Below are 27,849 nucleotides of genomic sequence, written 5' to 3' on the forward strand. Positions count from 1 at the left end.
TCAGATTCTGTGTCTCCCTCTCTCTGCCCCTCCCCAGCTTGTGCACGCTCTCTCTCTCTCTTTAAAAATTAAAATAAATTTAAAAATGTGACATTGTGCATTCTGTACTTATATTTGAAATTTAGGTGTATTATAACTAAAAAAACAATGTAAATTAGAAGGAAGTAAATGTAATCCAACTCAGCCTTCAAAACACATCCTAAATATTAGCTCTTTCATGAAATCAGTGCCAACTTCCCTGGGTGTAACTAGGTACTGCTCCCACCTTGCTGTGATAGCATGATGTGCATGACTCCATTGTAGCATTGACTACATTGATGTGTTGGTCTGTTTACGTGACTGTCTCCCAAGCTACCTGCAAGATACTCAAGGGCAAGGACTCTGTCCTGTTTTTCCTAGTGGTAATGCTGCCTAGAACAGTGTCTAACGTATACCTAGTGTATTGCTGATAGTTTGTGAGGCAATGAATTCTTTTGCAAAGAAGGATGCATCAGAAGCAGTATTTCTCAGCACAAAGCATATTTCAATACATGATCAGGACAGGTGCACAGGTACAGATTCAAGAGTATTGATAAAGAAAAGTATGCCTTCAGAGAAATATGATGGGTTATAAGCCTTTGAAAACTTAAAATACTATATTAGTTGAGTAGAAACTAGATCCAAATAATTGGAAATACATAGTTCTATAACTAGGTTTGGATGATATGGATCTAACAAATTTATCCCACCAAGAATGTTTAAACTCAATCATAATTGCTTTCAGTTTACTTTTAAAATACCATGTTTTTAATTTCTTTAAGCTTTATAGATGTATAGCTGATACATAAAGATTGCATGTATTTAATGTGTACATTTTGATGAGTATGGACATATACATATAATATCCCCATAATCAAGGTATTAAACATATCTATAACCTCCCCAAATGTCCTTGTGTTCTTGTATGGGTGTGTATTTTAATGGTAAGAATACTTAACATGAAATCTAGTCTCTTAACATATTTTAAAGTATATGATACCGTATTCTTAACTATAGGCGCTATGTTATACAGGGTCTCTAGAACTTCCTCATGTTTCGTGATTGAAACTTTGTACCCATTGAGCAACAACTTCCCACATCCCCCTTCCCCAGCCCGGTGGCAACCACCATTCTGCTTCTATGAGTTTGACTATCTCAGATACCTGATATATTACCATATATAGTATATGTCTTTTTGTTACTGGCTTACTTTGCTTAGCATAATACCTTCCAGGTTTATTCATGTTAGTGCATATGACTGAATTTCCTTTTTAAAGACTGAATAATATTTAATTGTATGCATATACCACATTTTCTGTATCTACTAATCTGTTGATGGACATTTAGGTTTTTTCTGTATATTGGCTATTGTGAATAATGCTGCACTGAACATGGGGCACAGATATCTCTTTGAGATTCTAATTTCATTTCTATTTAATAACTGCTTTCACTGCTTGGTTATTTAGCAGTTATCACACGGTTTCTTTAAACTCTGCTTCTTAGAGGTGTGAGCACCAAAAAAGCCTTTGTTATAGGTAGGGGTCCCTGAAGTCCCAGAATCTGGGTAATGGGGTGTGAGGGTCTTCAGCCACTATATTTTTAATAACTCTCCAGATCACCCTAGCAGATACTTTCTCGAACTCCTGAGAATATCATAGTGATTTCCAATACTGATTCAGTATCCGAATCACTTGTGGTGCTTTAGAAAAACAAGAATCAAGGAACCCACCTGAGATTCTTATATAGGAAGTCTAGAGAAGGGTTTGATTAACTTTGAAAAGTCTCATGGGGAATTGGATTTGCAGCCACTGTTGGAAACATATGGCTAAGTTTCAGCATTGGGTGACTGTTGTTCAACTGAGTGATTGAGAGGAGAGGACAGTATGAAGAAGCAGGTCTGAAATGGGGGGTATTAAAGCTATTATCCTCACAAAACTGTTTCCCACTTGTCAACTGAATCCTTGGTGTATCCAATGCCAGTACGTCTTTCAAGATGATGATTAAATGAAATAATGAATAAAATGAAACTAGAACAGTTATTCCAAAAAATAGGTACTAAATTACTATTGGTTTACCTCCTGTTGTTGTTGTTGTTGTTGTTGTTGTTGTTGTTAACTCATGTCTGGAAGGTGTAATAGGCTCTTCTGTGAGGGCAATGTTTTCTCCTGAAGGATAAGGGTCCTTATGCTTATTACATTTGTATTTTGTCACAAGTAGGAGGGGTCAAGTGAGTTACTATAATAAAGTGAGAGAGAGAGAGAAAGAGAGAGTGTGTGTGTATTATATGTACATGGTGATAACCATATGTAAATAGGCACAGAGATACACATATAACCATCCATCTACCTATTTGGCATTTCACTGCATTATTGTCAGCAGTCATTGGGAATTTCTTGGGGAATGATTCAGAAGTGATCAAATGGAAATGATACTCAAATTTTTCTCTTAAGGAAAAAAAAATTAAAGCATTTTTTTGTTAAATATTTATTTTTGAGGGGCAGAAGGGCAGAGAGACAGAGAAAGAGCAAGCAAGCGCAAGCGAGCAGGGTGGTGGGGAGACAAGGGATGCAAAGTGGGCTCCACAGGTCTTGAACTCACGAACCATGAGAGCATGACATGAGCACAAGTTGGACGCTTAAGCAGCTGAGCCACCCAGGTGTTCCCCCGCCAAACAAAAAAGCCATTCTTGTCATTTTCTCATAACTTATTAATCTAGGGGGAAAGCAACCATAAAAGGCATATTCAGAAAGCTAGTTGGAATATATTAGTTTTTCTTTCTCTAGGTCATTTTTTTAAAACTTGGAAAAGAGCAAGATCTTGTGAGGCAGAAAATGAGAGGAAGAGATTTTTCTGTTTTTGTCTTTGGTCTCTTTAACTGTTCTCACGATGCTTCAGAGGCTCCTCTTCTCCCATCTACCCCTAAAACATTGCTGTTCCCAGGTCTTGATACACCCCATCCATTCTTCTTGGGTGGTGTAATTCACTCAAATTTTGCTTAAAATGATGTATTTAATGACTCAAAATTTACGTATTCACCTTGGGGGCATGTATGTATCCCAAACTTAGCATGTGTACAACTGACCTGAATATACATGCATCAAAATGGGCTCTATTTCCTGTATTTTCCAGCTCTGTAGATTGCACTTTTGTGTTTTCAATTACCCAAAGCAATAAACATGAAACCTTCCTAGCCAACTCCTGATCCTCATTTCTCACACCGAAGACCCATATTTTCTACTTGCTTATTAATTAAGGAATTTGAAACTGTCCATTCTCTTTTCTCCTTTCCCTTCCCTATCGCCTTAGTTTACACTCACAACATCTCATGTGGAATACCACAAGAATAAGTTTGATTCTTTCCACCTCCAGGATTGCAGTCTATCCTCTCGATTGATGGATGTGATTTTCCCGAAACCTAGATCTCATCATGAGATTCTCCTGCACTGTCTCCCCAAACTTCAATTACTTTCCATTGTCCATACCTTTAAGTCCTTAATTTGTCATATGGAATCCTACAAGTTTTGGTCTCTTGGTTTACACCACTGCAGACTTTTCCTCAATACTCACTGAACCTAAAACTCTAGTATTCTAAACTCTGTATATCTTCAAATAGCTGAGGCTGTTTCATGTTTCCATACCACTGTGCATCCATTGGCTGCCTTAGCTTGTAGTGCTGTTCTGCCTTTCCCTCACTGCTGATGAACACCTTCTTATCTTCCAGAATCACTTAACACTACTCAGTGACAAAAAAGAATGAAATTTTATCATTTACAAGAACACGGATGGAACTAGAGTGTATTATGCTAAGTGAAATAATTCAGAGAAAGACAAATACCATGTTTTCATTCATGTGGAATTTAAGAAACACAACAGATGAACATAAGGAAAGGGAAGGAAAATCAGATAAAAACACAGAGGGAGGCAAACCATAAGAGACTTAAATGCAGAGAAAAAACTGGGTTGCTGGAGGGGTGTGTGTGTGTGGGATGGGTTAAATGGGTGACTAAGGAGGGCGCTTTTTGGGATGAGCACTGTGTATCATATATAAGAGATGAATTACTGGGTTCTACTCCTGAAACCAAGACTACATTGTATGTTAACTAACTTGAATTAAAAAAAAAATCACTTCATGGTCAGCTTCATTAAGGATTTGTTAAGACCCCATTCTCCAGCGGAATTGAGTAATTCCATCTTTGTGCTCATGCTTATACCACATTTTTTCCCCAAAAGTGATGGACCATATGAGTGTAGTGGAGATGCTGTGTGTTGTCACATCTCGGTGTTCTGATTGAGTATACGTATGATTCTCCTTTAATATCCTGATCTAGAACTGTGTATCTCCACTGGCATTTTCCCAGAAATTTATTTTCTACCAAACTAAAGGGAGTGTTCCAAAATACTCTTAGTACTCTGCTTTAGGAAAAACCAATTCAAGTTCACAAAGTACACAAATTAGTGTCTGCTTACTTAGGTTTATTACCAAACACTGACTAGAGTACATATTTGGCATCTAGCATGCCAAATGTACTGGGCTCTGGAGTTTAAAAGTTCAAAATACACAGTCACTCCCTTCAGAGAGTGTAGTCTAGAAGAAATGAATGGGGAAATTCATTAAACAAAATGATATATTTCAGGATTTCTCCTAGCTTCAACTTTATGAAGACCTTTTAATGTGTATTTTGAGTTATGTAGCATATTTTATGCATGTTTCTGGTTTGGTATGTCAGACTCATAAAATGTGCCACAGTTATAGATTCTATAGAAGCATTATTCCAAATTGAGGAAGGAGGAGGTTTATTTTCTCCCATTTGGATTACATACGGTTCAAGTTCTCAGTTTTCTAGAGCCACACTGATTTCAGAAATGGCACTGAACAGAACTATCTTAACTCAACCTTGTCAACTTGCCTGTGACACTTGAAGGCACTAAAAGCCTCGACCATCATATCCAGCTATTTGTTAGGTGCTGCTCACTGTATCTAAAATCCTCAAATTAGGGCAAGCCTCTTACTGAGCAGGAGGCAGCACTGTGGGCACTACAGGCTACTCACTAGCCACTGCCTAATGGCTATTTCTAGCCCATGAATCCTGGAAGAGAGATAAGAATGATACTCATTACTTGTATATTCAGTTCTGTACAGCATGCACTGTGGATAGGTTAGAGAGATACCAGAAGCAGAGAAACTGTCCTCTCACAGCAGCTGTAACAAGTAAGAAAGTGGAAACTTACAAGGGTGACTTGGTTCTTCCCTGCTGTTAGCTGATTTCCCTTAGATACGTAAAGTTTCTTGGGGAACATCATTTAGCGGTATTAACCAAATGCTGGCTTGGCACCTTCCTTCAGCCACTGTCTTCAGGGCTGGTACCCAAATATAGAATTTGAAAGCTCATAGTATTTCCAGATATGAACCTACTAAGTTAGTGATCATTGGCTTCCACTGTATGCCAGCCACTTTGCTAGTAAATAAGCTTTGCAGTCATTTTTTTTCTGACATGTTGGCCACCTCCCTGAGCTACAGATCCCTTATGTAAATGAATCATACAAGTCTGTGTGGGAGGTTGGTATCTCCTCAGCCCATCTCTGAGCCTAAGAAATCCCTTCTTTGTCAAGTATCTGCATTTGACACAGTCCTTAATTCCCTTCCAAGGTCTTCCTCCTCCTAGCCTAGGGGACTTTTTGTCATGGAGGTGTACAGCTTTGGCATTTCTCATCCTGTGCCCTGCCCACCCCTTGCCAAATCTACAGGGAGTCCTTTCTGTTTCTCCAGCTAAGAGAGACTTTTAAAACTCAAAGCCAAAAAATGAATCCTTTTTTGTTTGTTTTGGTGTCATCCCTTACTTGAGCCAATGGATGCAGAATGGCTTGACTGACTAAATGGAGCAAAGGCCAAGGGAAATAAGAAAATACATATGTTTAAAAAGGCTTATTTACTTAAAATATTTTTCTATTCCTACAAATTGTTTGGTGAGCCTGGAATTTGAACAAGAGATTTGATAGCCTTATTGGATATTCTGTCTAGATAAGAAGGAGACCTAATAAGACATGACTTCTCTGTAAGTCTGGCAAATCTTCAGTGACTGTGATGGCCATATACCTCTCTTCCATAATCATTAATTGGACAGGCACTCACAACTTTTTCTGCATTTACTCCCTGACTTTTGATGCATTTGCATTCTAAAGATATGTCAACACCAGAGTCTCCTTGCTGTCTGTGTTGATACCAAAGGCACCTACCTCTTTTTCCATTAAGTAGTAACATCACTACTTTTGCTTGTCTAGAATTAGAATTAGAGATTTCTCTAATTCCCTGAATTTTGAGTCCTTTAGAAATCTTGACTCTGGTCACATCCCTTCTTGAATAATGTAGTGATGTTTAACCTTACGTAACAAAGGTAAACCATAAAGAAAATCTGGCTTTAAAAGCATGGCAAATATTTGGTTCCACATACCTTCTGAAATTTGAACTTTGGGACTGGAGCATTACTTACCTAACAGTTCTAAATCAGTAAGTGAAAACTGCTCTTTCGGCTCACCATGGCTCACACTCTGCAAGCTAAAGGAGTCCATACTCCCGATTCTGGCTAAGCATCAAAGACCAGCAGAGAAGTCACTGTAGACACTTGCAGCGTGCATTCAAAATGGAGTCCATGTATCGTGTGAAACTGCAGAAGTCAACTAAAAGTGGAATATGGTGGGAGTTGGATTTTGTTTCTATATGTGTTCATTACTGTGACTCCCTTAAGGCCAGGAAGTAAATATTATTCATCTTTGAATTCCCAACTCCTAATAGGAAAAAAGGTGTCTGACAATAGGATGCACCAAATCACTGTTTATGTAGGTAGGTTGAGCTCAATCATTTTCCATACTTAAAACATTTTTCATTTATTTATCAAATCTTTACTGACTAACTACTATGTAATAAATGTATTAGGTACTTAGGGTTACCAGGGGAGCTCAGCCCACGAGTTTAAGAACTTCATAACCTGAAGAGGCTGATAGAGTGAAATTGAAAGAACATTTTTTTAAATAGTTTTTTATGTTTATATTTATTTTTGAGAGAGATGGAGCACAAGTGGGGGAGGGGCAGACAGAGATGAGACACAGAAGCAGGCTCCAGGCTCTGAGCTGTCAGCGCAGAGCCAGATGTGGGGCTCAAATCCATGGAATGCGAGATCATTACCTGAGCTGAAGTTGGGAGCTCAACTGACTGAGCCACCCAGGTGCTCCAGAACAATTAATTTTTGAATAAAGACTTGGACTCTGTTGATCTTATCAGCTGGGTCACACTGGACACATCACTTGCCCTCTCTGGTCCCATTTCTTCACCCAACAAAAAAGTATAATAACTACTACTTCACAGGATAGTAATAAAAATTAAATGAAACTGTATGGGATAAATTTTATTTTCAATTATCATAATCCTCCAACTATTTCTTCATCACTACCCTATAAATAAATAGGACAAGAAACATATTTGACTCACTGAGATAAGAACAGTGTGTTTCAGTGAAGTTGAATAATGTCTTCAGGCTCATACAGCTAGGAAGTAGCAAGACAAGACTCCAAACTAGTGTTTGTAGAATGAGAGCCATTTCCCTTTCACGTCTCACCTCCTGAGGCTTAGATTCTATGATGAAAGTCAGTCACCTTCCCTCAGTGTAATCTTGCTCATACCAATCATAACTTCCAGGTGAGGTCTTACTCCAAGCTTCCCCTTTCATAACAGATTGAGAATCTTCCTGATCTTGTCTTGGTCTCCTTCCATGGGCTCCTGGGCTTTTATTTGTTGTGAATGGTTTGGAAGGGACAGAAATGTACTTGGTCAGGCTCAGGTTCTGGAAGCAATCTGCCTTGACTTCAATGGTTTTCCTGTTGTCAGTGTGCCCAGAAGACTAAAGCAATGGGTCCTCCCAAAGAAGGAGCAGAATAGATGGGTTTCACATGTAATTGACTGAAATTGGAGATCCCCAGGCTTCCATCATTCACGACCTCTACAGAAAACTAATACTTAGAAGGAAGGGTATCTTGCTTAATCATTCCCTCAACCTTTTGATCCTCTTCCCTGTTGATTATCACTGCTTAGCATATTTTTTGCTGCTGAGAAAGTGGGCAGGCAGCTGCTGCAGCCTGTAGTCGACTCTAAGGTTGCTCCTTAGGGAGTTGGCAAAGGATACCTTGTGAAGCTGAGGATTTTTAAAAATGTGTTTGTTTCCTTCACCCTGGAGAGTCTGAGCAATCAGTCCTGAGCTTTTTTTTCCTCTAAACTGTTGATGCTTATAAAGAAAATAACTTAATCAATATGTGAAAGTGGATTTTTGTTTCTAAGCATTTTTAGCTTTGATAGCTAATTTACATATATGTTACAGGAACTTTGTAAATTGATTTGGTGGCTTTGTTCTATGCAGCTTGTACTTACTGATTGTGTTTCTAGAATGCTTTTGTTAAGTAATACAGGCTACAATTTCCTTAATTTAAAATTGATAACTGCTCATCACTTTTGAAAAGCTACAGTTAATTATGTGATTATCTGGCCACATTTGGAATATGAGGTGATAGAAATTTGCCATTTTCTTCCAAATATTGAGTGTCTAGACTCTCTCCCCCAGGAAGGCCACTCTGAATCACTGACTCACATAGGCTAAGATAGATAGGCATTCATAGGCTCTGCATGTCAAAATGGGTATAGTGAAATGATTTCTTCTATGTTATAAATATATCTTTTAGGGTCACTCCTCCCTCTTAGTATATCCTAGAACAGAGATGAAAATAGGTCTCATTTCAAGTTCTAACTCTGACCTATTGATAGTGGGCCCTACTGAAATCCCTGTTGGGAAGGATTCTGAGGCTGTATCCAGTAGAGGTGAGTGCCTTGATTGGTTAGCATTGTGTACCATGAGTGGGGCAAGAGTTAAGCATGGTGACATGCTGGTTGTTATCCCTGTTGGACTATAAAGCCTTATCTGTGTCTTCCTCACATGGAATGATAGAGACTAGGCTGTTAGGTATTTGTTAAGGACAGGGTCTTAAGCTGGGTACCTCTACTCTCTGCTAAGTCCTTTTTACAGAACTTTAGGCAGGTTTCCCTTAGAGTAGTCCTAGTGTGATTTATTAACCTGCCCTGGCGGATTATGTCTGTGTATAAATAATTCACTCTCCAATATATTGGATTTTCACATCTCCATGCCATTACTAAAGCTATCTCCCCTATCTGAAAACACTGTCCTTTCTTTTGTAATTTGTGGAATTTTTCTCACTCTTCATGGACCACCTCAAATACTGTTTCCTCCTCTGTACAGCTTTCTCTGACCTTCTCAGGCAGAACAAATGACTCTCTTCTGTCTCTCCAAAGCAATCACTTGAATCTCTGATACCACACCTGCCATAATGGTCTGTAATTACATCTTCACCTGCCACAATCTAGCCCAGAATATTAGACCTATGTTTTTAGACTTGAAGTGGTTTAAACATTGTTGAGAAAAACCTATAATTCATAACCTACAGCCATTGAACTTCTAAAGTATATTTATAGAAGATACAGTGGGTGCAAATACGGTGGCAATGATTGCTAGGAGAGTAGAAGGAAAGAGATAGTAAAGAAAAAAAGACATAATTGATGCAGAGTGTGCAGAGAAGATAGTAAAACTATATAAAATCAAGGACATTTACAGAAAGGAGAAATCCAGGCTAATACAGATACTCACATGTACAGATTGTTCATACTGTCAGTGAGAGGACAGAGTCGATTCTGCTCTGGGTGTGTGTGTTCAGTAGACTCAAGGCTTCTTCACCAAGTATTTGGCAGCAGTAGTAAATTTTTCATTGGTCCGAAAAGGATTAACTGGGGGTTCAGATAAGCTGGAAAGCACATATCCCTTCTAAAGGTTTTCAAATTCTGTTTTAAGAATACTGTGTAAATCTGGATGCCTGGGTGGCTCAGTAGGTTAAGCGTTCGACTTTCGATTTTAGCTCAGGTCATGATCTCATGGTTTGTGAGATTAAGCCCCACACTGGGTTCTGCACTGATGGTGTGGAGACTGCTTTACATTCTCTCTCCCCCCCGCCCCCCCCCCCCAAAAAAATAACTAAATAAACTTAAAAAAATACTGTGTACATCATCAAAGCAAATGGGTGGACTGGAAGAATTGAACTCCAACTTTGAAACACTTCTGCCTGCACTGATCAGTTTCAGTAGGCCTGTGTAGATGTGACTACCCTGTCCAGTATATTGCTCTCCATTGTCCTGGAGAGAGTACCCTTTTCTGGGTAGTGGCCAGTTCCCTTAAAATTACCTGAAACATTAGAGTTTATAAAGAAACTTCATGTGCTTTACTTCAATGAAGCCTTCTCAAAAAAGATTAAAAACAAAAACAAAAACGTAATGACATTGAATTCCATTTCAAATATGGTATAACCCAGAGAGGTTCAGCAACTAGTTCAAGGCTGCAGAAAACAACACAGCTTGCCTTTAAACTTAGATTCTCAATGTACTACAAGTCCCATGCCCTATACTTAAAACTTTGATAATTCTTGATCTTCCTTTGACTTCATTATTTTCATTTTATTAACTTTATATGCTCCTGTTATATTTCTTTCTTCAGAATCTAAGCCCCTTGAAGTGCTTATAGAAGCCCACATGGTACTAGCATCACATCATTCCTTGTTCTTGGTAGACATGTAATATACATGTTTCATGAGGAAATAATGAATAAAAGAATGTAGGGATTAAAGAATAAGAGAAATAATGAAATTACTAAACACACAACTATGCCTATTGAGATGGTATCCATTTTCTAGGACACAATAATGTATGCTAAAGGGTAAAGAAAAGTCCACCTGAGATGCTCACTTAGCTGAGGAGACATTATGAAGGAAGAAAGGAAGATACCAGAGATTTATGAAAGAAAAGTGTCAGACTTCCTCAAATAGAGAATTTCAGATGGACAAGGTAGCCTTTGGAAAGGTCTGAATGGCAAGACCTGGCACTGGGTCAGAAGCATTAGAAGAATGAAATTGGACAATCCATTAAACGGAAGGCTTTTAGAAATGGAATTGTGAACCCTTGCATCCACAATAAACAGCCAGACCTAAAAAACTAAAGGTCAGCTTTAAACTGTGATAAAAGGATCTACATTAAAAAGGTAGAACTATTTAAATGGTCAGGTGAATCGTGAGCTAATGTGAATTGGCTGAGGTGAATTGCCTTCCTTAGGGAAGGCAAGGATAGGAAGCAGGGATGGGGGCACCAGGTAGTGTTGTCTGTGCTCATGGAAGGAAAGGAAGGAGGGAGAAAGGAACTAATATTTTCTAAACCCTGTCTAGGTGCCAGTAGTATGAATGCAAAGTGTTCAAATGATAGAAAATTGACAGGTTTAGTGGTATCAGAAGCGACAGAGCTGGTGTAAATCCAGCCATGCTCAACTTTGCTCAGGTTCTCGAACAAACGCACATCTCACACACTATCTCATTGTCAAGATTGGGCTGTCTACTTTCTCCTTCCTCACCTGACACTCTTTACTAACCCACTTTATGGCTTTATATTTTTTGGCTCTCGGTAGATTACCACCTTACAAATTGTTCTCTGACCTTCAAACATGAGAAGGGCATTCACTTTTTTTCTTTTTTTGTTCCTTTGCTGCTACCAAATATGGTGAGTCCAAGCTTGTTCTGCTCACTGCACTAGAGACCAGGAAATTGAGAGACAAGATAGAGTAAGGAAAGGGACTTCATTCAGAAAGCCAGAAAACTAAGGAGCCAGTGGACTGACTGTTGTCCCAAAGAGCAATCTCCCCTCAGCATGGAATTTGAGCTTCTTTTATGTTAACAAAAAGCAGAAGCAGGAGGGTGTTGGAGTCAAAAGGTGACTGATGTCTGTAGACATCCATGGAAAGTTGTATAACTTCTTTGTCCTTGGTCAGTTGATATTTGCATATAGGAATTAGGTCATGTCATTCTTGTAAATCTTAATGTAGCATAGTCATTTCTGTATATACTTATCTCCTCAAATGAAGTAGTTTTAGGGCAAAAAAGAAGTTTTTGCAAATCTCAGCTGTAAAGCAAAATTCTTTTCATAATTAACATGCCTATGTTGGAGGCTAATCAGAAGTTTCTAAGCTATGGATCACAGCAGCAAGGGAAATAGAACCAAGATAGAGTACATGCTAAGTTTCACCCTGTTATAATAACATTTAGTGGTATTTCACATACTCAGTTGTGCTAATTTGTTTACTTTTTGTCTTATTATTTTGTCTCTTATTAACTATGAGCTCCCTAAAGACATGGGCTGCATCTATTTTACTTTTTGTCCCCAGCACATAGCATAGTACAAGGCACACAGTAGTTGTTCAGTATAAATATATTGGATGAATAAATAATTGAATGTTATTTCTGATTTGCAGCTTATGCTTTTCTACTTGTATTTGTATCTCCCTCAGCTCTTCCCTTCTTGGCTAAGCCATTCTCCATTTGGCTTTGGGGGGTATTTCTCTTTTCTTCATCTCATTTGTTGTGTTTCATGTTAAGTGTTTTGGATTAGATGCTAAAACACAGTATTCTAGGATATCACCTACTGTATACCAAGCTGCCAGTGGGCTGACAAATGAAGAGAAGGCAGTTTGGTCTGTTCTTGCTAACATAGATGTCCTATATGATTCTTTTATATAACCATTATTCATCAGATGAATCTCTTTACCAGTCAGATTAGAAGTACAGTACATATATGAGATGACTTTCTGACAGGGTGGAGGGGAATGCGATTAATGGTGTGAATGAAAGTACCATTAAAATAGATTTTCATGGGGCACCTGGGTGGCTCAGTTTGTTAAACATCCGACTCTTGATTTTAGCACAGGTCATGATCTCACAGTAGGTGAAATCAAGCCCTGTGTCAGGCTCTGCGCTGACAGTGTGGAGCCTGCCTTGGATCTCCTCTCTCCCTGCTCCTCCCCGGCTTGTATGCACATGTCCTATCTCTCTCTCTTGACTTCTCTCTAAAAGTAAACAAACATTAAAAAATAAAATTTTCACCTTGAACAATACAAAGTTCTACTCCATATGAATAAAATATATTCTACCTACAAATAAAGTCCTTGCTTCAATCTTCAGAAAATTACTTTCTAATGAGCTTCCTGGGTTATTGTGCAGGGCCCCGCTGGGGGTAGAGTTGATGAAATGACAGAAACAAAGCACATAGATTGTTGGCCACACTTGAAAGAGCTTACAACATTGTAGGATATGATTAACACATGTGAAACAATTAAGAAAACAGGAGGCGTGCTGTTTCATGCTAACTGATGAGTCAAGAAAATAAATATAAAAGGATTCCAAAGAAGGTTGACAGGCTCACTCAACAAATGTTTATTGATTTTTAGTTGTGTGTGAAACATTGTATTCAGCCTGGAGATGCCAAGATTAAGACAATTAGTCTCTGCTGCTGAAGAGCTGCCAGTGTGTTGAGAATACATGTATGACTTGTGGCAGTGATGTGAGGGACAGGAAGGCTGAGAAGTACACAGAGAAATTCTCTAGAAGTCAGGAAGGCTGCATAGAGGAACTGACTTTTGATCCAAGTGTTAAATCATGTATAGCATTTTGTACTTATCTCAAGAAAAAGTAGGGTGTTTTGTTTTGTTTTTAACCGTGTCTCTACTTCTTGTTGACTGTGCTGGTTAATGACTGATAATATTAGCAATGGATGTTACACAGTGAGGACAATGAAGAGATGGGAGGTATTTTGCTACAAGTGTCATAGTTGATACAACCTTGTAGAAACATTTAAGTGTAGAAGCTTACCACCTGCTACTTCTACAGATTAATTGTAATCTAACATTCTTTTCCTTTTATCTTCTAACATTACTTGGACTTTAATATATTAGTTATATTATGGTGTTACTCAATTATCAGTTATACTTTCATATATTTATATCCTCCTAATGTATTGGGGTTTTTTGAGAGCAGGAATTACATTTTAAGCTACTTTAAGGGGATGAAGTAGGAAAAATGTTTATTTTATGCTTACAATATTATAAGAACTCTGCTAGGTGCTTTGTATGATATTATATTTAATCTGTTTAATAATCCTTGAAGTATGTTGTGTTAACCTGTTTCACAAATGTGTAAATTAAGGTATAAAAAAACCCTCAAAAACCTAAATGTGTTGCCCAAGGTCATATACCTAAATAGTAAGTGCCTGAAATGTGATTCAGACATACATTATTTGCATCATCTCCTCTTTTCTATCGTTTGACAAAATGGTAATTTCAAAACATAGAATATATTTTTGTAAAGGACAAAAAACTGATAGTACTCTTTTAAATAATTTTTTTAAATGTTTTGAGAGAGAGAGAGACAGAGTGTGAGCAGGGGAGGGGCAGAGAGAAAGGGAGACAAAGAATCTCAAATAGGCTCCAGGCTCTGAGGTCAGCACAGAGTCCACTGTGGACTTGAAATCACAAACAATGAGATCATGACCTGAGTCAAAGCTAGACAGTTAACTGATGGAGCCACCCAGGTGCACTCTCATAGTACTTTTTCTTTAAGACCTTTGTCTCAATTAATTCACAAGATAACGTGTCATGTGCCAAGAATTTTGGATTCTAAAAAGAAAAGACATTCATTGCTTTCATGGAAATTACCAATTAGTAGCAATAAAGTATCTTGAGACAATTGGGAAATTTCTGAATTCATCTCTTTGAGGAAGCTGAGGGTTCTAACAAGTCCACAACATCTTATTTCAATAGAAATTATAGTCAGTCACCTTTCTAGACCCTCTATCTCTTTTAGGCCAGAGGTCTTCCTATTAGAAGCTGAATTACATTTTCCTTTTTGCAAATATTAGCACTATTTTTTTTTTTCTAGGCAACCATAACCTCAGTGCTATTTCTAAATTTTGCCTTTAGGGATATATGTATTTTTAAAAATATGTTTTTAAGCTATGCGTTTCAAATATTAGGGGAATAACAGCCTGATTTACTGCTGCAAACTTTAGATTTGAAATAACAATGTCATTGAGCTACTGGTTCAAATAATGGATCAAAGGTCTTGGTTCTTCCTTTAAGAAAAAGTGAAATGTGAAAGAACACATTCTACTTGGAGTGTGATTAACTCATATTGAGATGCTAAGGAATATCATTCACTGGTAGGTGAGGAGGCAGAACAAAGCAATAGTAATTTTAGTAATGGAGACTAGGTGAAATATGAAGAATATAGTAAATGCATACTGATTTAGTGTGGAAAATACACTTAAAAGATTTTAAACTTTTGCCTAGGTTTCGTATGTAGCTTTCTTAACCTGTGGAACACTATATACTAGAGATGTAATAATCACTTCTCTTCTCCCCAGGTTTCTCCTCTATCTTTAAAACTTAGTAGTTTTCCATTGCATGAGGACAATCTTAACCTCTTCCTATGTTTCAATTGTTCCTTGAAGACTTACTATATATCAAGGAGTGTTTTGCATAATCTTCTGTTGCCTTGATCTTACCTTCTTATTTCTTGCTTAATCAGTTAACTTATTTCATGTTTCTTTAATCTCTTCTTTTCTAATAGGGTCTTCCTATTGGAAAAAAAAACGAAACAAATTTTCTATTTTGACTTTGCTTCTGCTTTTACCTCCTTTCTACTTCCCTTGCTCTTCCCCAATATACAACTCACCTCACTGTAACCTGTGCTTGTAACATTTTGCCTAGAAACATGTTTTTATTAATGTTCCAGTGGCTCCACAGATGTCAAATCTTATCTGACTTGGACCTTCTTACAGCATTTGAATTTCTTGACACTCCTCCCCTATAGAAATTCTCTCTTCTCTTGACAACACATATTTTAAACTGTTTCTGCTCTTATCCCGTGACTGCTCTTTTTTTAGTCTCTTTCTCAGATTAGTTTTCTTTGTTCCTTATCTAGGAAGAACAGCAGAAAGGTCAGTGTGGAGAAGGGGCAGAAGGAAGCTGAGAGAAGACAGAGGCCAGAAGACTAGGTGAAGCCTTGGAGGCTTTGTTAGGGGCATTGGTTTTCATCCTCAGAGCAGCAGAAAGCCTTTGAAGGGTTTGAAGCAAGGGTATAATGTGAACTGATTTTCAACTTGAAGTATAGACAGGCAAGCAGAAGTAGAGGGACTATGAGAAAAGATAAGCTTAGATAAAGGGGGATAGTAGGTTGGACTAGGATAGTAGTAATAGAAATGAACACAAGTGAGCATATACTCAAGGTATACTTAGGACATAGGTGATGGATTGTATGTGAAAGGTAAGAGAAGTAGTTTATAGCTTGAGCAACCTGATAGATCTCAGGGCCACCTGCTGGGCAAGGGTGATATTTGGGTTACATTAATAGGAAGGACATTAGTGAAGCTGGTGGTTAAAGGGTACCTCATTTGGTTTCCTCATATCTCTGTCTCTTCCATAGTAAATGAAACTCAACTGTCATGGTTTTCTAATAGCTTTCCCTATGTAGAAGCGCCATGACCTTTTGCAGCCCTCCTTCTCCTTGACATTGTTGTACATATTTCACAAGATGAAATATGTGACAGCTCTTTAAATATTGAGAAGACTATTATTTGAAAGAAGGATTAGAATGACTTTGAGTGGCCTTAAAAGAATGAGAGCTTAGGGAAAGACAGATTTTAGCTGAGAATAAATAAAAAATTTTATGGCGATTAATTACAGAGCATGGCAGGAGAATGGTAGCAAGGTCCAGGGGATCAGAAATGTTTGTGCACTACTCTGTGACCATTTGGAGATTATTGTAGAAGATTTACATGCTGGATGGAGGAGGATCTGGGAAGGAGTGACGCGGTGATTAGTAGGCTCTGTCCTAACTCTGAGACTCTATAGTTTTGTGAAATTCCCATGTTCTTCTTCCTTCCATTGTGACAAATACAGGAAGTGCTGAATAACTATGGCCTGCAGAATCTCTCCTGGATGCTGACTACTTACTCATTCAGAATTTTGTCATTTCTTTGAGTGCATGCATGAGAGCACAATTTATTCAGAACAGTCACTCAGCAGTAAGACACTGAGAATGCATTAATGAAGCTACAGTAATTGAGGATTTTACCCAAGTGTAACTCCCGGCCCTCACTCATGCATAATTCTTTTTCAGTATGGATTGTGCCTTTCCTAGCTAGCATGGAGTGGCTGCCTTGGAAGAGCTGCATGTTTTAATTATGTGAGATGTTTCTTGTTTTGATAATCCAAACAAGGGAGTTGTTTGCTTCTGGAAATACAGATTAGTTTTGAAAACCGGATGCATTGGGAGGTAGGAGGCAAGTGATATTCCCCTCCTCAGGTATTTTACTAACTATAAAGCTACATTGTCCCAAGGCTGTCTGCTATGTAAGTAAAGAATAAAGCTTTTCATTTAAAAAAATTATTCACACTAAATTATTATTTACTTTAAGATAGCATCTCTGTCAATAAGCATAGGAACACATTCAATATCCACAAATATCACACTGAAACTTTTCATAAAGCAAAATGGTGAAATTACCACGATCTCTGGAAAGTGGTTAGGGTTTTGTGGATGAGAGTGCATTGCTGTTTCCAACTTCCCATACTAAAAATAGGGCAGGGAGTGTGAGTTTCTCCGAAGACAGCTTTATTCTTAGTCACTCTGAGATTGTTCAAAGTGTCATGATTGCTACTAATTTTTACTTGCAGATGCATTATAAACTTGTGAAAGCAGGACCCATGGCTGTCATGTTCATCATTGTATCCTGTACATCTGACAAAGTGTCAGGCATGTAGTAGGCACTCAGTAAATATTTGCGGAATGAAGAAACGCAGACAGAGGAGGACTGGGATATGATCTAATATCAAAACAGCAAGCATAGGATGGACACCCAAATCTTGTCCATGCTGGAAAATGGAAGTCACATTCACAAGCAGGAACTGGTACCAGTCTTGCATGATAATAGATGTCAAATCCCATGGCAAAAGTCTTTTTTTTTTTTTTTTTTTTTTTTTTTTTTTTTTTAACATCAGCAGCATTAACATGGGGGCAGGGATATGATTGGCCAGTTGAAGCTCAGACCTCATGAATAAGCCTCTCTCATTGTTTTAAAGGCTTAACTAACCCTCTGAGTAAATCAACTGATGCAACCATGGAAACTCAAGGAATTGTTCTATGTAGATGCTTGGAGATATTTTTAAATAAAGTAGACAATTTAGCTGCTGCCGTCACAGTGCTGAATCTTCTCAATGAGAGAAATGTTGCCTGAAAATATGATAGAAATATGTGAGAAGTGTTAAAGTAAGTGGTAATTCACAATAAAAGGATCACTGTGAGGTGCAGAGGCAGTCCAGGATTCATTGGTGGGCAGGGTTTATCCTAGATTTTAAATACCTAATTTGGAGTTGCCTCAGTGGTGAAGAATAGGAAAGCATTTTAAGCAGGAGTCAGATATGGTGGCAGGAATGCTTAAATCATGCTGAGGGTCCATGTGACCAAACTTCAAGAAGGCTCACACTAGAATTGCTCTTGAGTACAAATGATTCAGTTTCTAAACCAGGATTTAGCCTCATTGGGGAAAGCTCTTCTGTCTATAAAATGGAGACTGGGGTTTTCAGTGAACATATTTGCCTTTGATAAGCATAATACTGAGCTGTGAGTCTCGCTGCCACCAAGGGTAGTACGATTGGTAGTGTTGGAAGTAGCATCAGCTGCTCCCTCATTAAGGTTTGCCTGTATTATCTAATTATCAAGAATGCTAGAGGTAAGACTAAGATCATTCCAATCTTAAAATGAGGAAACTGAGACTCAGAAAGGTAGAAAAGGGAAGGAATTTACCCATGGCCCCAGAACTACGGGCACCTACTTATGTAACACAGGGTTTATATTAAGGAGTAACAAGATATTGGAAGGCAGTGATTTGATGCCAAAGGTTAGATTAACAAGTTTTGAGGTTTTTCCCTGTAGTTTGTGGGTGGCTGTTGAAGGCATTTCTGTGCTTAATGCAGTGTGGGAACTAGGCTGGAACCCAATTGTCCTCATCCTATCAACACAGAAGCAGTGGTTGGGATAATCCCCACTACTCTGAGTCTGCAGCAAACTAGGTCAATGGGATTTCCTCAGCCTCTGTAGCCTCCAGAGCTGACACATTACATTTCAGTTTCTCTCTGATTGTTTAAGGCATCTTAAAATGAGAGAGATCATCTAACTCCCACTTAGATTAAATACTCTGTTAGTATTCCATGAGTGTGCTTTACTTTTCTTTCTGCTAAAAATCCACAGGTGATGAAATTTTAAGATGGCTCACAATGGAATTTCCCTTGAGTATTAATGATTCAACTTTTGAGCAAAGATTTAGGCTAATTGGGGAATGGTTTGCTGTGTGAGGAAAGGAGACTGGGGCTTTTCAGTGAACTTGTTTACTGTTGGTAAACTTAAGGACTATTGCTAATGTCATGTGGCAGAAGAAATCCTTATCCTGCTGGTCTGATTTTCTGTAATCCCTAAGACCTAGCATAGTTCTTGATGCATGGTAGACACTAAATAAATATTTCTTTAATAAATGAGAGGAAATACGAATTATAGTTAATGTTTTGTATCTAAATTTTAAATGTCTGATTTGAGAGAAATGTTGTAGGTATTGGAACATGTTTGAGTAAGACTAGAAACAGTCTTGCTCCTTCTCATATAAGTCTTACTGTCACTTAGGAAGAATGGGGGCAGTCTACCAATTTTTCAGTGAACAATATTGTTAATAAAGAAACTGCTTTTTTTTTTAAACTTTATATTATCTCTTTAGTGTGAGAGACCCAGAAGTTCTTTGGATTACATTTGCCTTTAAAAATCACAATTGGTGTCTTGGTGTAACACCCAGAAAGAGTGGTCCAGTAAGGAAGCAAGTGGGGTTATTCAAAGTTCTTGAAAAACTCAGGCTTTTGGGAAACTTAAGTTCAGAACCCTGGTGTTCCATGTAGGCTGTGATGTAAGGCAAGTAAATGGCTACTGTGGACCTCAAATTCTACAGTAAAAGAGTAGGTAATAATACTTTCTTTGGATTCTTACAATTAATGAGGAGTTGTGTACAGCACGTGGCACACAGTAGGTACAAAATAAATCTCATTTCACTTCTTTTGTCAAGTGAATAGTTTGTACAATTAAACAGTAAGTATAGCTCTGCTAAATTTGGTTCTTGTGGAGGTTCTAGCACTGTTACTATGACAACTCACTTTTTTTGTTTTCTGGAAAAGCAATTTCTCTAGGATTGGTAATTTTAAAAGTTAAAGTGCTCTATAAAGTTACCAAATACCCAGCACTTGTACTCCATCCCTATTAACCAATTTTTTTGAACTATTTTTACCTTATTTTACTGTAAGGTAAGGGTTGCCCTTTGTTCCAATAAATAGCTGGATACCAGAACATATGCTTTGTTCTATTTATTTAAAAATAAGTATTTAAAATATATACTAACTTACCCTGAACCATTCTAATCAAGGAACATAGCACAAATCCTGGTACTTGCCACATCCATGCCCCTGGCACTTTTCCTAATATTCCAATTTTTTTCCTTCAGAATCTTCTGAACATAGCATTGCAGAAGACAACTACTCATAAGTTGGTGTTAATGTGTAAGTTCATATGTATTAACCTTTTATGGATAAACCACAAGTGAGATCAGATGCCCATCAAGGTTTCTTGATAATCTGTCTGGAATTAGGTCAGTTGGTATGTACTCCTCCAGTTAACAATGCCTTACCTCCAAGGATCTCTTTGAAATGTCTTTACCCATAGAATTGGTAACACACTGACTCTATGAGATTATTACAGTTTATCAGTGCTGATTGAATGGAGAAAGATTGGGGCCAGGGATGCATATAAGAGAAAGCAGCTAAGGCTGCAGGTTTACTGCAGATGGGCTCACCCTTGATCCAAAGGGTAAATAAAAGGGCCCCTGGGTGGCTCGGTCAATTGAGTGTTTGACTGCTAATTTCGGCTCAGGTCATGATCCCAGGGTAGTGAGATCAAGCCCCTCATCAAGCTCCACACTGAGTGTGGAGACTGCTTAAGATTCTCCCTCTCCCTCCCCCCCCCACTTGGTCCTCTCCTCTGCTCTTTGTCTGTAAAATAATAATAATAATAATAATAATAATAATAATAATAATAATAATAAAATGAATATAAACCTAGTATTTGTTTTAACGGAAGTAAATAAAGTTGAGCTTTCAAGGCTAATTCCATGCCTCCCAAACTTAAAAACTCATTTACTTAACACCTTCATGATTTTTGCCATGTTCATTTAGCATGTGAACTATTATTTAATTAATATTATTCTTCATTGTGACTTAATTTTATAATGTTTTTTAAACAAAATACTGTAATTCTGTTTTGATAAACATCTACACCATTGAACATCATGGAATATTACTATAAACACTTGAAAACTTACACTATGCCATTAAATTCTAGATAGAAACCATGTCAGTTCATAGTTCTAAGAAGCTTAGTTTTCTCTTTGTAGTAAAACATATGAACAAACAGATCAGAAAGGTCCAATTTTTGAGAGATTAGTACTTTCTCCAAAGTCTAGAAGACAAAATTTTTCTCTTAAGAAAATTCCAATTCTGTTTCCTTTGAAGAAATATTCCTTTTCACAAAGATAGAACGAACTTCTTAGAGTCATTAAGACTAAATTCACAATATATACATTAGGGAAACTTATAAGCTCAAAATGAAACTTTCTTCATGACAAAATCAGAAAAATTAAGCTCTCCCCTCCCCAAATTAAAAAGCAGTAAATACTATCAATAAGTTGGCTCTGTGAATTTCTATCTTATTCTAAACCCAAATATATATTCTATCTATATGTCTATTTAACTAAATAGACATAGAGTTGCTCAAAAGGCTGATAGACATCTTTCTGCAAGCCAGATACAGAACAGAAACAGCTTATGGGGGCTAAAGCCATAAACCTTGGGCTCCAAGTTGGACGGGGATAGGGTATCATTGAGTTAATAGGAACCGATAAAACCACATATGGCAAGGACTAGAGCAGGCCAACTGTATTACCTGTCATATATTCGCAGTTTATTTTCAATGCTGTATAACATTCTATCTGCAAATACATGCAGTACACCTGGAGCTCTGAAACATACTATTGTGAAAGAAGACAAACACAAAAGAATACACTATGATGTTTCTATTTTTCTACGTTAGAAAAATAGGTATAAATAATCCATGTTGTCTGAAGTCAATATCATAGTATTCTTGAAGGGAAGTGTCTGGGTAGCAACTTAAGGTGAAACTCTGATGTGCAGGTAATGGAACATCTCATGATGGTTGGATGATAGGTATTGTTTTTTAATATTGTACAGTATTTACATTTTTCTATCTGTAGAAGTTAAAAAGATAACTTTTGTACTCTAAGTAATTTAGACTAAGAACTGTAAAATAAAAATAATTTTATACACATTTGTCATAGCGTAACTACAGGATTTCAGAATAAAACCTCCTGAGAGAAAAGGATCAAGACCCACACAGGACCCGTAATTAGATGAGTAGTGGATTTGTATCAACTACAATAGATGTCCGGAAGTCAGTGGTGTAACACTTTCAAAGTACTGAGGGAAAATAATTGTCATTTTTTAGAAATATGTATATCTAGCATAACCATCATTCAAAATTGGGATTAAAAAAAGCCACTCAGACATATTCCAATATCTTAAGTTTATCACCTATAGACTTTGGCTGAAAGGATGCACTTGGGTAAAAATGAGGTGAATTCACATTAACACTCATACAAAACCATTAAGATATATTTCTAATTAAATATTGACTACACTATGTAACATTTTAGATATAAGCAAAACATGGAATTTTTTACACCAAAAAAAGTTTGGAGGCAGGAAACATTCAAGAGATAGTTAAGATGCTGTGATCCTTGAATTTTTCAAGAAATGATAGATACTGAATAATTTAGCTATTTTGTTTGGTATGTAGGGAAATGTACAACTTAAAGTTCAAGAAATTGATGACCTAGTAATTTCATATCTAGGTGCACACCCTGGGAAAAACTCTCACCTATCTTCACAAGGAGATATATGCAATACATTATTTATGTTAGTGAACAGCTGTAAAGAATTCCTATTTCTATCAATAGGGGAATATATAAATAGTTACATGTATATATAGAATACCATAACAGTTAAAATGAAAGCACCAGATCTATGTCTATCAAAATACACAAGTATTTCTGAAAGGTTGAATATAATAGTTGTAAAAATACATGCAATATAATCCCGTACATACAAGAATTTTATTTTTTATTTTAGAGCAAGTGAGTAGGGGAGGGGCAGAGAGGGGGGAGAGAGAGAATCCCAAGTAGACTCTGCACTGTTGGCACAGAGAGCATGACACGGGGCTTCATCCCACAACCCTGAGGTCCAAAATTAAGAGTCGGACACTTAATTGACTGAGCCACTCAGGCACCCTTACACAAACATCTTAAAGCCACTCAAAAATAGTATGTATGTGTGGATGTACATTTACTTAAAAATTTAGAGACATGGATTGGATACATAGATTTATGATGGAGATTGCTACTGGAGAAGCGAGGCCTACTATTTAAAATGGATTTTTAAAAACAAAACAATGTCAAAATGTTAATATATTTAAATTTTATATGGTAGGTACTCTGGTGTGGTCTTTATCCTTTCCATTTTTTTGTATTTTTTCATAATTAAAAGAATTAAATACGTTTTTACTCAAAAATTGATACTATTTAATTCTTCAAATCAATATTAGGGTTGATAATTGGGAAAATTTGTAGCATTGTAGAAAAAAGATACAAATTTCTGGGAATGAGAGGCTTGTGGGCTAGAGTTGAAACCTATAGGTCAGAACCAGTAGGATCTAATTTTGACACATCAGTACTTCACCCCAAAATTTGGAAGACCATGCTTTTCCCTTAGGGAAGCAATCTTCTGTTGCCTTTTAGGTAACCAAGAGAAGATAGTAATGTATGCCTTTTCAATTTAAACCTTTCCCTTAGACTTTTTTTTTTTTTTTTTTTTTTTTTTGAGAGACAGAGCGAGCAGGGAAGGGGCAGAGAGAGGGGGGGACAGAAGATCTGAAGCAAACTCCATGCTGACAGCAGATACTCTGATGGAGGACTCAAATTCAGAAACTGTGAGATCATGATCTGAGCCAAAGTCAGATGCTTAACTGATTGAGCCACCCAGGTGCCCCCCACTTAGACATTTTTTAAGATACTTTCTTCAACTAATCTAGGACTCTTCTTCCTCTTTGTTAATTTCTTTTCCCTGCTAAGTCAAAAGATACTTGGTTATCAAGTCAGTGTAAACAGGGTCAGGGCTGTGAAAGTTTAGTGTTGCTAGTAGAGACCAATAAGCCTATAGGATACAGGTCCTCACCCTGTGCTACTGCAAAGTAATTAAAGGTATGAGTTTGAAGTTCTTGTTTTCCTACTTTTCTAGAAATGATGGTATTTCAAGAAAAAAAGATTTTTAAGTATGTTTAAATGAGATATTTGATTTACTCATATGTTTATTTTTGTATTGTGTGTTACTGGTCTATGGCAGTTATATAAAAGAACTATTTTTTAAAAACAAAATAGCAATATATATCATTTAATTTAATAGATACATATTCTAGATATAAATACCTTATCAGATTTTTGATTTGCAAATATTTTCTCTCTGTGGGTTATCTTTTCTCTTTATTGATGTTGTCCTTAAAGCACGGAAAGTTTTAATTGTGATAATACACAGTTTAGTAATTTTTTTTCTTTTGTTGATTGAGCTTTGGTGTTACCTCTAAGAAAACATTTCCTAATCTTTTCATGAAGATTATGTTTGTTTTATTTTTTCTAAGAGTTTTATAGTAATAGTTTTTACATTTAGGTCTATTTTGAGTTAATTTTTGTGTATGGTGTGAGCTAGATATTCAAATTCATTTCTAGTTGTCCCAGTACCATTTTTTGAAAAATTTTCTTTCCCTATTAAATTGTCTTGGCAAACTTACTGAAAATCAGCTGACCATAAATGAAAGGGTTTATTTATGACCTTTCAATAATATTCTGTTGATTTCTAGGTCTCTCCTTATACCAGTGCCATACTGTCTTGATTAATGTAGCTTTGTAGTAATATTTTAAATCAGGAAATGTGAAACCTAGAATTGTGGTCTGATATTTTTTCAAGATAGTTTGGCCTTTCCCAGTTCCTTGCATGGCCATATAAATTTTAGAATCAGATTGTCAATTAAAAAAAAAAAGAAAAAGTAACTACAATTTTGAAAGAGATTGCATTGAACTTATTTATCAATTTGGGGAGTATTATCATCCTAACAGTATTAAGATGGTTCCAATTCATGTTCATGAATGACTCTCCTTTTATTTGGGTCTTCTTTAATTTCTTTGAACACTGTTTTGCAGTTTCAGTGTACAAACAAGTCTTCTACTTCTTTGGTTAAAGTTATTCCTAAGGTTTTTGTTTTTTGTATTGTTTTTTCTTTTTTGAAGATACTGTAGAACGAATTTTTTTAACTTAATTTTTGGATTGTTCCTTATAAGTCTGTAAAAGATTTGATTTTTTAAATATTGATCTTGTATTCTCCAATCTTGCTAAACTTATTAATTATATATTAAATATTTTGTGGATCCCTTATATACTTGATACAGATTTGCTATATAAAATCTATCCTCTGCAAATAGAAATAGGTTTACTTATTTTCCAATCTGGATGCTTTTATTTCATTTCCTTGCCTAATTGACCTGGCTGTATTATCCAGTATGTTGTCAAATAGAAGTAGTGAGAGCAGGTATCCCTGTCTTGTTCCTGATCTTAGGGGAAACACATCTGTTCTTTGACCATTAAGTGTGATATTAGCTATGGGTGTTCAGTACATTTCTTCCCTAACCCCCCTCCCCCCGCCCCTAGTAAATTTATTTCTCATTCACATCATGGTCTGATAGAGCCTACTGAAGTGAAATAGATTGGGAATTCTGATCCGACAAGTCATTTAGTGATCCAGGCTCATCCTCCCCTAATTCTTCAGTGTTCTCAGTGCTCAACTGGCAGCTAGGAAAACAGCAAGATGCTTCATAGCAGATTTTGAAGGGCAAGGCCTAGAAGAGCGGTGCATTCTTCTTCTTTCATGACAATTCAATAATGTAGTCACACCTAATCTTAAGCAGGACTAGCACTATGTACTATGTAGCAGCTAGGGTGACCAACCATCCTGGTTGACACAGAACTGAGGAGTTCCATGATATGTGGGACTTTTAATTAATGTTAGACCTGGGAAAATTTTGGATGGAAGTGTACGACTTATCATACTAGTGGCCCAGTTGGGATTTAAAACCATTTCTGACATAAAGATTATAGACAGGTAGGTATAGATATAGATATGTATTTATAGGAAATAAAACATTCATTCAAAAATAAATTTAGAACAAGGTTAAGATCATGCACTTTGAAGCAATAATTTTTAAGTTTGAATCTGAAGGTCAAACCTTGGCTTCATTATTTCTGTGAGCTGGGTGGTTATTTAAATTCTTTGTGCTTTAATTTTTTCATCTATAAAATGGTGACTTTTGGGGGTGTTTAGTGACTCAACACCCAAAAGATAAACAATCCAGTTAAGAAATGGGCAGAAGACATGAGTAGACACTTTTCCAAAGAAGATATACCAATGGCTACCAAACACATGAAAAGATGCTCAACATCTCTCATCATCAGGGAAATACAAATCAAAACTATAGTTAGGTACCACCTCACACCTGTCAGAATGGCTAAAATTAACAACACAGAAAACAACAGAGGTTGGTGAGGATATGGAGAAAGAGGAACCCTCTTACACTATTTGTGGGAATGCCAAGTGGTGCAGCCACTCTGGGAAATAGTATGGAGGTTCCTCAAAATGTTACAAATAGAATTACTCTAGGATTCAGCAACTGTACTGTTAGGTATTTACCCAAAGGATACAAAAATTCTGATTTCAAGGGACAGTTGCACCACAGTGTTTATAGTAGCCAAATTATGGAGAAAGGCTAAATGTCTATCAACTGATTAATGTATAAAGAATGGATACACACACACACACACACACACACATATATATACACAAATGGAATATTAGTACTCAGTAATATATATATATATATATATATATTTCTGTATACTCAGTAATATATATACATGTATTTAGTACTACACACATATATACACACACTCAGTGTATATGTGTATACACAGTGGAATATTACTCAGTACTCAGCCATTAAAAGAATGAAATCTTGACATTTGCCATGACGTGGATGGAGCTAGAATATATTATGCTAAGTGAGATAAGTCAGACAAAGACAAATACCATATGATTTTACTCATGTGGAATTGAAGAAACAAAACAGATGGGAAAAAGACAAACCATAAAACAGACTCTTACCTGTAGCAAACAAACTGAGGGTTGCTGGAGGGGAAATGGGTGGGGGAATGGGTTAAATGGTTGGTGGGTATTGAGGGCACTTTGGTATGAACACTGAATAATGTATAGAATGGTTGAATCATTATATTGTACACCTTAAACTAATATAACACTGTATGTTAAACATACTGGAATTAAAATCTTAAAAACTAACAAAAATGACCCATGTCCCTCCCAAATAGAAAGCACCTTTTTCTCCAGCCCCAAAGCCTCAACTCTGACCCCAAGAAAGCATCACACTCAGACTCAAAGCTTAGGATCTCCTCATCTAAATCAGGTGCATGTACAGATAGGACTTCACAAAATTTGTAGATCTTTGAGTGAAGCACAGAAGTCATGTGTGTCTCGCGTACCCAACAGAAAATGGTGAGCCAGAGATAACTGTCCTATAAT

At 36.9% G+C, this 27,849-nt stretch overlaps 1 long non-coding RNA gene across 2 annotated transcripts in view; it reads left to right on the forward strand.

Annotated features, from left to right (window-relative positions):
* The window catches only part of LOC122231455, a 125,350-nt gene that overhangs the window by 30,056 nt on the left and 67,445 nt on the right, over positions 1–27,849 (forward strand). The gene's annotated exons all lie outside the window — the stretch shown is intronic.

The sequence above is a fragment of the Panthera tigris genome, chromosome D1, assembly GCF_018350195.1.
Source record: "Panthera tigris isolate Pti1 chromosome D1, P.tigris_Pti1_mat1.1, whole genome shotgun sequence".
Taxonomy (NCBI): domain Eukaryota; kingdom Metazoa; phylum Chordata; class Mammalia; order Carnivora; family Felidae; genus Panthera; species Panthera tigris.